The following is a 13307-nucleotide window of genomic DNA, read 5'->3' as shown; positions in this document are numbered from 1 at the left end:
GTCTTAAGGGGGGGCGTTTGGATCGTAAGTTACGTAGATAAACTACTAATGACTTAAGTAGCATAAACCAAACTATGGGCATAAGTAGCTTATTAAGTAACTTCGAATAAGAAAGCTACTTCTAATTGATCATAAACCAAACTTATCTCAAATAGGTTACTTATCTACCGTTGTGAGTGAAGTAACTTATTTGGTGGTATCCAAATGGGCCCTAAGGGAGCATTTGGATCTTAAGTTACTTGAGATAAGCTACTTATGCCTTAAGTAGCTTATCTTGATTTCTACTTAAAGTTTGCAAGTGAGCATTCCTCTCTCTTTATATGTGTGTGTGTGTGTGTGTGTGTGTGTGTGTGTGTGTGTGTGTGTGTGTATATATATATATATATATATATATATATATATATATATATATATATATATATATATAAGTTGACCATACATCAGCATTTCAAATATAAATATACAAGTAAAATATTTGTTTTAAAAGAATAACCTAAATCCAAACTTCTAAATATAAACCCTAAAACCTAAACGGTCAACATTAGACCTTAAACCCTAAACCATATGCCCCCCTAATCCCTAAACAACCTCTATCCCTATATCCTAAACCATAAACCATAATTCCTAAACTCTAAAATTGAATAAACTCATTTATAAATTTTCACAAATGTAAACCAAATAACCTAGTGATATCTAATACATACTAGTAACATACAAGTAATATTGGGGCATTATACAATACTCTATGAGAATATCATATCTCCCTATAAAATGAATCCTCCGAGATAACACACACACACACATTAGTTGATTATTACATACATCATCATTTCAAATATATATATGCTCCTAAACTATAATGATTAAAAGAACCCTAACCTTAAACCCTAAACCCTAAACCCCATCTTTAAAGCTAAAATCCTAAACAGTAATCTCTAATCCTAAACTCTAGGCCTTACATTCCCTAAATCTCAAACCATAAACCCTAAGCTATAAACCTAAAACCACATACACTAAACCCTGAACCTCAAACACCATACCCTAAACCCTATATCCTTTAACCCTAATCCTAAAAGCCTAACCCTAATCCATAAAACTCTAAACCCTAAAAAGTAGTTTAAATAATGTGTTAGAGTTTGTTAGTTTGATACGCCTAATTGCATCTTAGTGGGGCTTACCAATCCATTACTTAGATAATCCAATAAATGTACATCAAATCAAGAGTTAGAAAAACTAATAAATGTACATCAAATTAAGAGTTAGATAATCTAATAAAAGTACATCAAATTAAGAGTTAGATAATCTAATAAATGTACATCAAATCAACTAGGTCGCACAACTTGTAATAATGGTATTGAACACCCATTATTGAAATTGCGCCCATTGTTGTGTGGTCCACCATGATGTTTCTAAAAAATCGACTAAGTCTATTTATTTTTTCAGCTCATTTTAATTGGTTTCCAAAAATAAAGAGGATCTAAAACTAAGGTGTCCTAAAAATTGAAGTGTCCCACCATAATATTTTTAAGAAATTGACCCTATCCACCATTTCTATTGGCCCATTTTAGGTTGTGGGCCCAAATATAAGGCAGATCCAATACTCAAATGGGTCACACTACTTGAAATAATGGTATTGTGTAAGTGTCTCAGTTTGTCAATAACATGAGTCTGTGTCTTGAGTCGGTTAAGCTCCATTGGACGACAAAGACATCCGAAGACTTGAAGACTTGTAGCATCAATGCATGATGACACATGTAAATTGAGGTGCCTTGGGGATCCTAGACCTAGACCCCTTTAGTTTAAAAACAATCTACCTTTAGATGATTCACATAAATAGAAAAACCTTGTTTTATCATTCCAAGCCTTAGGACCTAAATATGAACATGGATTATAGAGGCGCAGAGCTACTGATGGTTGGAAACCAAAATCTATAAAAATCAAAGCTCTATTGATTGAATCAATGCTCCTATCGATCTAATCGAAACTGGTTAAAATTATCGAGCAAGCAAATCAGTAAAATCAGAGAACTTTCGATTGAATTGATAGTTCAATCAATAGTGTCGATTGAATCGGCAGCTACTGTTAAAGATCTGTTAGAGTTCTTTTCTTGTAAAACGAGCACTCATACCTTTGTAAAGTAGATGGTTTTTTTTTTTTTTTTATTATTATTATTTTTATATAATAGTTTTGAAGCTTCTATGCATACAATTCATAACCACTACTCTTTGGCTCTAATTTATTGAGCTCATGTCATATTCCTTGTGATTCATTACTCTATATGAGCATTCCAAGCTCAACTTAAAGATGCACATGTTTTCTTGCATTATCTAGATGTTAGACACTAATCCTATAGGTAAATCATTTGTCTATTATTCTTTAGAATGCCCATCTATGTGAATCTTTAATTGGAGCCAACTATCTCATTAGTTGTATGAGATTCGACCAACCCACTTTCCCACTATCTTAACATCCTCAGAGGAAGATCATTACAAGGAGCCGATAGTTGGAGCTGAAGAAGATCCACTTCAAATACTGGGGGAGTTGAAAAGAAATTGCATCAAGATTGATCAAGTATCTCAAGACTCACACTATCAAATGGGCTCTTTCAAACTTGTAAGAGTTTTTGTTTAGAATCAATTTATTTGAAGTCAAAGTCCTTGTGTAGGCCACCGACAGGTATGTATGTGGTTGTTTCTTATGTAGGGTTAATCTATTAGTGCACCGATTTTTGCACCCTATTTGTCAATCACGTGAGTCCTTATGTCACGTAGTTAGTTGAGCCATTAGAAAGTGAAGATTGAAGACACAAGTGAAGATAAAACATCAAGGAGCAAAGAACAGATAAATGAGGCACCTTGGTGACCCTAACCTTTGACCTAAAACAACTTTAGACCTCTGGATGATCGAGGCTTAATAAGAATACCTAATTGATAAACCCTCAGCCTTAAAAAATCAAGTAAAATATGATAAATAGGGCTAGAAGAGGTGTAAAGCTGCTATGAAAACAATAACCCAAAATAGTAGTTTTCGATGGTTGTTTGATGACATCGATCGAGAGTCAGAATTGTTGAGCGATTAAATCATATTTGTTTTGATTTTCTCGATGCCATTGAGGACACCTTTGATGGCATCGAAGTTAAGTTCGATGGCATCGAAGGACCCCTCAATGCCATTGATTGATAGTAAAAAATGTCCAGCATAGAAATGACATTTTCTCGATGACATTAAGGCCACCTTCAATGGCATCGAATAGATAAGTTAGATATGTCCGACAACATTATCTAATTTGTTCGATGGCATCAGAGCCACCTTCAATGGCATTGACAGAGCCATTTTCAGCTCTTCTTTTTTTTTTTTTTTTTTATAAACCGTTGGAGCTCGAAATTCTTTTAAAAGGCAATCGGTTCTTGGGCTTTTTGATGGGTTTTTAGTGCAATAGAAGCTTAGGCGAATCCATGTTCATATCTCTCATCCCAAGCCTATATACCATTGAGGTCTAAGCAGTCTTCCTGAAGATTAACAATCTTATAAGGATTCCAACCTCTACCTTGAAGATGTGCTTGAACTCTTTCATTTTCTAGAGATTATACTTAAGTTATCTTAGTATATCATTGTCTAAATCATCCAAAAAACCTATCTAAGTGACTCCCTTAGGAAAAACAACTTCCCATTAGTTGTAGGAGATTCAAAGAACCTCCCATCACCTTGGTCACCTCTAAGGAGCATCATATTCAAAGTGGTTGATCTTGGAGCTGAGGCCTTGACAAAGAAGCACCATCATGATTAGGGGAGCATCATGAAGCTAATTGAAGCACAGGTAGGGCTGTACATCGAGTCGAGTTGAGTTGAGGTGGCCTAAGATTTGCTTGACTTGTCTGTGCTCTCCTCAAGTTCAAGCTCGAGCTCGAACTCGGCCACGAGCTTACCATTGGAGCTTGGCTTGTTTGCCAAACCTTTCGAGTCGAGCTCGAAGTGTGCGAGTGGATTGAGTCGAGGAGAGCTTACCTTGAATCGAGTCGAGCCTGCTCCCAACCCGACCCAACTCAACACCTAACCTGCACCCAACTCAACCAAGCAACCCGACCTAACTCAACACCCAACCTGCACTCGACTCAACCAAGCAACCCGACCCAACCCACACCTGATTCAACCTAGCCACTTGAACTGTACCCAACCCAACTCCCAAATTAATATTCAATTAATAATATATATATATATATATAATATTAGATAAAGCCATAGAGGTACCTTATTGTTGGTGTTGAGAGAGAGAGAGAGAGAGAGAGAGAGAGAGAGAGAGAGAGAGAGAGAGAGAGAGAGAGAGAGAGAGCTCGGACATTCCGTAGTCGAGCATGGGTTGAGAAGGGTAAAGGTAGGGGTGTGGGTTCGTTCAGGTAGAGAAGGGGGTAAACTTAGGTTAGGGTTTTTAAAAAGTTTATATACCCTGCACTGACTTGAGCTGAGTTCGAATTCGATCTGAGTTGGGTCGAGTTCGAGTCGAGTTAAGATTCACTATAATTGAACTTGACTCATGTTCAAAGTGAGCAGGGTTATATGAAGCTTGGCTCACCTCGAGTCGTCGTTCAAGTCGAGTCAAGCCAAGCTATATCAAGCCAAGCCGAGCGAGCTTTTTGAGCTAGCTTGGCTCGTGTATAGCCCTAAGCACAGGAGAGCGATGATCGAGCAACCTGTAATGCCCTGGATTTTTGCCAGTTGGGAATTAGATGTCTTTGGCCAGTACCTTTGATTTATCGACTTGAATGCATGTTCGTGTTTGTATTTGCACATGTTTGGGACCAAAAGGATTGACCTTGGATCCACAAAAACCGCTTGACTGAGTAAAATTTGAGAATTTTGAAGAATAATGACAATAAGGTTTGATTGCACCAATTGGAACTCAGTTACACTGAACAAACTTGCGCCGAGCACTACTCGATTGCATCGAGTAAACATCGAGCAACCGAGCAAATTTGGATAGCAGGGTTCGGTTGCACCAAGTGGGACTTGGTGCAACCAAGTAACTCTGTTCAACAATATTAACAGTTTCAGTATACTGACTTCAAAAAGTCATATCTATTCTTCTACAACTCCAATTGAGGTGATTAAAAAAAATTGAAGCTTGATGAGTCTAGTTTTATAAAAATAATAATAATAATAATAATAACAAAACCCAAAGGAGTCTAATTTTATGAGTTTTTGAAAACTCTATCAAAATCATTAGTTTTAGGTTGCTGGTACTCCCTAAAGTTTTAGAATTTTTCTATAACTTGAAATGTAACGAATTTTGGTAGAGATAAAGTAAACTTGATGATGAACTGCTAGAAAAATAATAAAAATAATATAATAATTAAAAATGCCAAAATTATTATATGAAATAGACCTATTGAAACTGAAAATTTTTGCAACTATACATTGCTAATGAACTGCGTATATCTTTTTCATCTTAGAGTTTTTGTAATTAATGTCTTATTAGGAATTGCTTCTAATCATACTAGGAATCATCCAATTTAATTAAATTAGTATTTTCTATTTTTTTAGTATATTTTACTAATTTGGATAGCTTCAAGTATAGTTGAATTATTGTCCTTGATTAAGGTGATTAGAGCCAAGTTACCATTTCCACTAATTGCGAGTAGGCTATACTATGAATTTAGCTAATCCAAACCTCAATTATCGTGCATGAGAAAGCTCATTGCCCAATTCATCTTGAAAATGCCCAGATTTACTGGATTAGATATAGACCGCACGTTAGTGGCCCGCTAGACTCGAAACTATATAATAATGACTGTCTTACCGGGCATGACGTCCATCGCGGATGTCGAGTCAGGATAAGTGTCTAGAATCACTCAACTTGGACCGAAGGCCGAGTGCATGGGATGTGCAAATGCCCTAGGCAAAAACCTAAAATTTAAGTGAATTGGGCTCTCTGCTCTTTTGCGAAATTGCGACTTTCCGACTATTAGGTTTCAACTAAACTCAATGTGTGAGTTAAGGATATTTCCCCACACATATCCATATAGTCGGGGCCCCGATTGATCATCGATGACTGTCCATCGCAAGTGGGGCCCCCACAGTTAATCGGAGTGTTCGGTTGTATGCAATATACTCTGACTGCACAGGCGAGATTAAAGTAGACGTTTGAACCATGCTCAATTAGAAAATAGCTCCCCCATTAAGTGAGAAAATATATCCAGATGTAAACTTACTACTATCACCATCTTCTCCCAATCAACATCAATGAATCCATGTACTCCTAAATCACCTTTGTGATAACCTAACACTAAATTGTTTAATTCCCACCAAATTTCTTTCAATGGCTTGCTAATGAGTAAAGCCCTAGGTTCAACTAGAAGCAATTGACCATTGGTACATTTTATACAGTTTTGATGAGACATGCCCATAAACGTTTTTATAATAATTCATTTTGATTTTAATCATAGTTGGTAAGATGCTTCATCCATGTCTTTTATTTCAAAATTTTGTCTTCTATTCAATATTGCTTCCGATTGATGAGCTGTAACTTCACCAGGCCCATAAGAAACCTCTGACCCATTAACTACAACCGAAACTCAACTAAGAAGCTAGGCCCTAATGTATGGAATGTATACTTGGGGCTTATGTTACTAAAAGTAGGCCATGGCTTGTGATGAAATGATGATCAAATGGACCCTGTTGCAAATGCCCCATGCACAAAAAAAAAAAAAAAAAACTTGGATTGGAAGATTCTACCCATCCAGCTTGTCTTTTTCTTTGGTAAATATGGACATCTACATCTAACAATTAGCGGGCCACCATTCAAAAGGTTGGGATTTTTTGGTGGAGGCGACTTTAGAGCATTACAAGTCCACCATGGAGATATATATAAGCAACAATGTTCGTTGATTAATCCATGGCCCCACTTGTATATCTTGAATTCCCAAGATGCTCTAAAGTTTAGGGATATCAATAGGTAGACCTAGACTAGCTCAAGGTCAAATAAGCCCAAGGTGTGCCATAATAACAGTTATGTAATGATAATGGTGGCAATTGTTACACGTTATAGGGTTGTAATGGCCATAACGGTCATTACAGAAAAAAAAATGACTCATAATGGTCCCTTAGAAGACTGATATATGTTTTTCAATTTTTTTTTACTTTTTAAAGGACACTGTCAATTCGACCGACAGTGTGTGAGATGGGTTTCTTGGTCAGAAAGCAGGGTCATGTTGGTCAAATCGATGGCATATGCGGACTAGCATAACTCAAGATATTTAAGTCTGATTATATGAGTGTTTTCTCTCTAAGAGACAAGGTTTTGCAAAGTGAGAGGTTCTCTATACTTGTAAGGGCTTAGGAAGGGGTTAGGATTTTCTTAGGTATGCATTGCAAGAGAAAATCGGATGGTTCTGTAATTGGAGAAGGTGAGTGGTGTAAACTCTTAAGGCTTTTAATTATAATGGTGTAAAACTGCACCCTACACTTCAACTCACCCACGACTCATCGGGGTAGCTAAACTTTATCTAAACTACTTATTAAAGACCAATGGTACCACCTGCCACATAACATTGAAATTGCGGCAAGACCGCTAATTGAAGTATGAAATTATGTCCAAGTATCCTAAAGGGGGGTGAATAGAACTTTTAAATATGTTAATCTTACTTAATACAAATATTAAATTCTAATCACTAGTGGGTACGATTAATTCACAATTACGCATAATAAAAAACATGATAGTGAAATGTATGTACTGCATTTTATCAAACATGTAATGTGCATAAATTAAGCATAGCATCAATCAACAAGAAAAAACACATCCACAATCATTCATCTAAACACAACGATATATAGTGATTTGGCTACGTGCCTACTCCACTCCCAGTGGATGCACTGTCTCCTAAAGTGTACCAAATTTCACTATGACATGATTTTAAATTAGGTTAACCATAAACCTTTACAACCTACACAAGTTTAACTAAGGTGCCTACACAAGACAACCTTAGGCGCCTACACAAGGCAAACACACTTGCCTACACAAGGCAATGTATCCTACACAAGATCACAATGTATTCTCCCATCGGAGACCTACGAAAGGTTTTGACGAGTTTGTACAATCAAACTTTGAAACCCTATCCTACACAAGGAAGGAAGTTCAGACATGATGGGCTCTACTTGAAAATGAGTGAGCCCCGTTTTTAGCACATGCTGATGATGATCTTCCTTGTAGTGAAGACGCTTCAACTCTCCTGATCTCCAATAGCTGTAGATGCTCCAATGCAAGTCGCCTAGTGTTGGGTCAAGGTACTTGATGAATCTTATATACTAAATATGGGTCTTTAAGTTTAGATGAGATTCTCCAAGGTTAGACATTCAAAAGATCCTAGCTTAATGATTTGCCAATAAATGAGTTGCTGAAAGATCCTTAAATGCTGGAGTTCATTTTTCAATCCAATCTATTGATTTTCCAATGATGGCATTTAAGATAGGATTGAAAGATGAACTCCCATGAGGAAAAAGGGATTTGAGAGGATACATGGTTTTCTCTAGTAATAATTCTCTCAAATCTCTCTTTTTCTCACTAGAGAACCAAGAAAATAAGCTCCCAAATTTATAAGCAAAAATCCCAACGGTAAAAAAATGGGCAAATTTTTGTCAGGCTTCGATGTCATCGAAGTTGGCTTCGATGTCATCGAAGTTTCCTTCGATGTTATCAAATCCTTGCACTAAGATTTTCATATAAGTGTTGTACAGTTTTGCTTAATGTTATCGAATGTCGTTCGATGACATCGAATGTCACCTAATGCTAGCTCAATGTTATTGGGATTTTCTCTGAAAACGCTTGGAGCTTGCTGGACAATTTGTTTTACTTTTTCAATGTCATTGAAATTTGAAATTCGATTTCATCAAAGATTTCAGGATTTTTCTTTAAAATTTTTTTGCATAGAACTATCCCTATTTCGATGCAATCGATCAGACCTTCGATGCTATCGAAATTTGAATTCACATGCCATTGAATGTTCGTCGATGTCATCGAAATAAATTGAATTTTCCGTGAAAGCTTGTTGGACAAACTGGTCCATAATACGATGCAATCAAACTGTTTTTGATGCCATTGATAACTAACGTTCGATGTCATCGAAGGAGGTTCGATTACATCGAGAGACCCTTAGGGAATTTCAAAGTTGCTGGAGAAAGTGGCCAGGGTCGATGTAATCAAAGTGGGTTTGATGCCATCGAAGCTTATATTTCGATGCCATCGAACTTCCTTCGATACAATCGACCATTCCCAGCAAACTTTCAGTTTGTTGTTGGACTACTAGGCCTGGTTTTCGATACCATCGAACATTGTTCGATGCCATCGAAACTTCCCTCGATTGCAACTCGATGTAATCGACGGGACATGAAATTTTCCAATTTGTTTCAATTCTTAACCAACTCTAAGATAACTTAAATCTAAGCTTACCAAGGTTTTGTAAATGCATTTTTGGGTAAGATTAGGATCATTTTAATGGGTCATGTTGAGGTCAAAATCTGGACCACCCTCCACACAATACTGCAAGTCTCGAATGGACCCCAGTCCTGCACAGAAAGGTGAGCAAAGGATGGCTTAAACTGGGGACCCTCCGATGCCTAAGTCAAGCTAAGGAATCTGGGTCTAAGTCGCGTAATGTAGAGAGAGGGTGCGAGATATTGCGTACTTGTTGCAATGGGGTCCCCTGATATTTATACATGTGGGTAGGGAGGATCGTGTCTGCTAATCTCGGCACGATTTACTCAATCATGCAGATATTGTAATCATCGAGATATTATCCGCAATCTTTGGGTTGTGTAGCTATCATGTCTTAAGAGCACGTATCCCTGGACGAGATCTTTGGTCATGTCCGTATTTAGGTTAGTCTCTCGGCTTGGCACTCGAAGTGTCCTCATCCGGGCTCGGCCTCATCCTATCTAGATCCGAGGCCAAGTACTAGTATTCGAAGTCAGTTGAATAGTTCACCTCGGACTCAGATATACGCATAGCTCGGCTGTTTCGCCAACGTGAATTATTGAACAAGGATCATAGCTCGGAGTCATGATTCGACGGTAGCGAACTTGGTCACACTGATCTGTCATAGCCTCCTGAGGTCTTCCCTTTGATCTTCAAGCTCTATAATCAGCTTGACTTGTCGGATCAGATTTCCCTCTAACAGAAGCTCCCTACTCTCTTGGTCCGAGCTTGGACTTAAGAGTAAATGCTTGGGAAACAAGACAATGCCTCCATATCTCTGCTCATGATGTCGATTGGGATGATCAGAGTGTAATTAATGTAATGTCTGTACTTCGGGTTGCGCGTGCTTATGTGGCGGCCGCAACCCTTCGGACTTCGACCTCTGGACGAGGGACGCATGGCGACGATTACGATTCGTAATCGACGGAACGAAGGAGATGGTGCCACGTGCCCATAGGGAGGCGAGAGGCCACCTGCACCATAAATAGCATTTAATGCTGAGATTTCTCTGCCCTCAGAATGCGGACTCAGACATAGTCTTTCTCCACGTGTCCCTAGGTGTCAGCGTTGAGGCGCCTCAGCTTCGGGGGCAATCGTCTACAATGATTACGCCGAGTAATGGGAGGGTTATATGAACCCCTCCCATTCTCATTCATACACTCCTTTTGCATCTCTCGCTCTCTCGCTTTCCATTTCCCTTGCTTTTTTTCTTTCAAATCGCCCTCTGCTGGAAAAAAGGATTTTCGTCACCAGATAAAGAAGTACCGGACTTGGGAAAATTACTGCCGGAGTGAATCGCCTATAGTGTTATGAGTCTTTCATCACTTGAGACTTTTTTCCTTACACAATGTCGAGCAATTCTGATGAAGTAGAAGAGGTCTGAGGAGCTGGTTTTGACTCCATACCAGAGATCACTGCCTCAGGGCTTGAAGACTCCGAAGGCCCTTTTAAGGCCGTACCACTTGGCATCTCGGCCCAGGGAATCGAGACTCAGAGGGGAAAGGCCACAGCAAGAGGCTGAAGAGGGCTCTAAAAGATCTCACAAGGCGGTCGAAGGCAGGCCCATCGGGAGGTAAGCCGAAGTCGTTGGTCCCCAGGGGCTCGATCCTGGTCGAGTCTTAGACGGCCCAAATTCATGAAGACTATCAGATTCCCAACTCGGTGCGCATTTGAGCCCCTGCCCCCATGGACCCCATTTCTAGCGCTTTCTTAAAAGTTAAAACTGATGGTCGCTTCGGAATTAACCAAGCAGTTTGGTTTTCTTAGCTTTAACTTTTCAGAAAGTATAAGCCCCGTGTCCTAGACCGTACCATTCTGTAGACTTCCGCGGTCTTTCCGGTCAAATTTCGGCAACCTTCGACCCTTAATCGGTATTTGTATGCGACCCTGAGTCACACGTCGTCAACTCGAGTTAACCCAACCCAAGACTTGTACCCTAGCGACCACGCCGTCGCCTCGGTTCTAATGCCGCAACTCGCACGCCGATCCGATACCCTAGTCAGGAGATGTGGGTTCGCGTTTGGTGCAAGAAAATGCCATCATGTCACATCAATCAATCCCATCATGTCAAGTACATCATCACCTCTCACTCATCCCCAAGCAACCCTAAAGTCAAAAGTCTCTTACACCACCCATACTTTTCTTACACCAAGCAACCACAAAAGTAAAAAAAGGCCTTACACACCCATCCTTCTCTCTCTGATCCATCACTCCGTCACACATCACCTCTCCTTACACCTCTCTCTCTCTCATTTCTCAACACACTTCCCCAAGCAAGCAAGAAAATCCCATGTCCAAGCCTCTCTAAGCCCTCCCAAGCAACAAGTGTGGCCCACCTTTCCTACCCTCTCATCTCTCATCTCAACCATCAAAAATTCATCTCCTTCGTTAGGATCAAAGCTAAGGAGCAAAGGAAGCCAAGGGAGCAAGAAGAAAGCGGTGGGTGATCTTAGATTTTCTTTTTCATTCCTTTTTTTGATTTAAGGGTCCATGTATGTGGGACCCACCTTGATGTATGTTGGTATGCAAGAGGGGCCCATAGTGGCGGGGCCCCTCCATCCTTGCCGATCTCTCTCTCTCTCTCTCTTGTGTATGATGGCTTGTGGCCCACCTTGATGCATAAGATCATCCACCCTGTCCACCCATCCAAAACAGTGTGGCCCACCTTGTTCATACCATTTAATCGGCATCATTCACTCATTTGATCTAGGTCATCCGGTGGGCCTAGAGGGTAAGAAACTCAAATATTAAGATCAAGTGGGCCATGTCTGTGTGGAACCCACCTTGATTTGTACGTGAACCAAGTTCGTCCAGCATCCCTAGACGTTGGACGTGTTCACTGAGTGTAAGCCGTCAGTGAGGTGTACTCACACCAAGCATTTGATTTGTTGGCTTTTGGGTGGGTCATGTGTACAGGCCCCACCTTGATGTGTACAGCAAATCCATGCCGTCCATCCTGTTCCTCGGCTCATTTTAGGCGTTGAGCCGAAAAATGAGGCTAGTCTGATTATTCAGTGGGCCATAACATGGAAGACAGTGTTCTCTACCCTTGAAATCTTCTCTGATGTCCTTATACACCTAAATACCTTGCATATTGGACTCATATAGCCTGTCTTGAGATATGGAATCCAATGGTTGGGTCGATCTAGCGGATGTGGACCCCACCGTGAAAAACACAAGAAAACCAGAAAATAAAAAAATATATACATCACAGCGACGCCGTTGTCGAAGGCAGCGGCGTGCTTGCCTGCGTGCGGCGGGCGGACGGGCAGCGGCCCACGGGCCCCACCATGATGTATATTGGATATCCACACCGTTCATTGGGTGGGCCACTCCTGAAGTGGACCCACTTCAAAATCGGCTGATTTAGAGCTCGGTGGCCCAGGCAGTAGGAAACGTGGGATTGAGTGGGTCGCCATTGAAACCCATATGGGTCCTCACTCTCGGCAGATTTGGATGGAAAATAAACATTACGGTGGAACCCACCTGAGCCACCGATGATGTATGTGTATGTCAAGCCGTCCAAGGCCTGAACAATCAGGATTTTATTATATTATAATTTATATATTATATTATATGATATATTGTATATATATCATGTATAGTATATATTATATTATATATATATATATATATATATATATATATATTGTATATAGTATGTAGCACTGTCCAGGCCGTTCAGGCCTGGACGTGGATATATTATATTATATTATATATAGTATATATTATATTATATAATATATACATGATGGTGGGCCCTACGTGGGACCCACCTCTACCTTTCTAGTGCAGCTACAGTACGTGTAACAACTATATAGCTGTCCCTGTGGCGGCAGTAAGC

This window comes from Magnolia sinica, chromosome 17 (assembly GCF_029962835.1).
Source record: "Magnolia sinica isolate HGM2019 chromosome 17, MsV1, whole genome shotgun sequence".
In the NCBI taxonomy this organism is placed as follows: domain Eukaryota; kingdom Viridiplantae; phylum Streptophyta; class Magnoliopsida; order Magnoliales; family Magnoliaceae; genus Magnolia; species Magnolia sinica.
Note: the sequence above shows the minus strand (reverse complement) of the source record.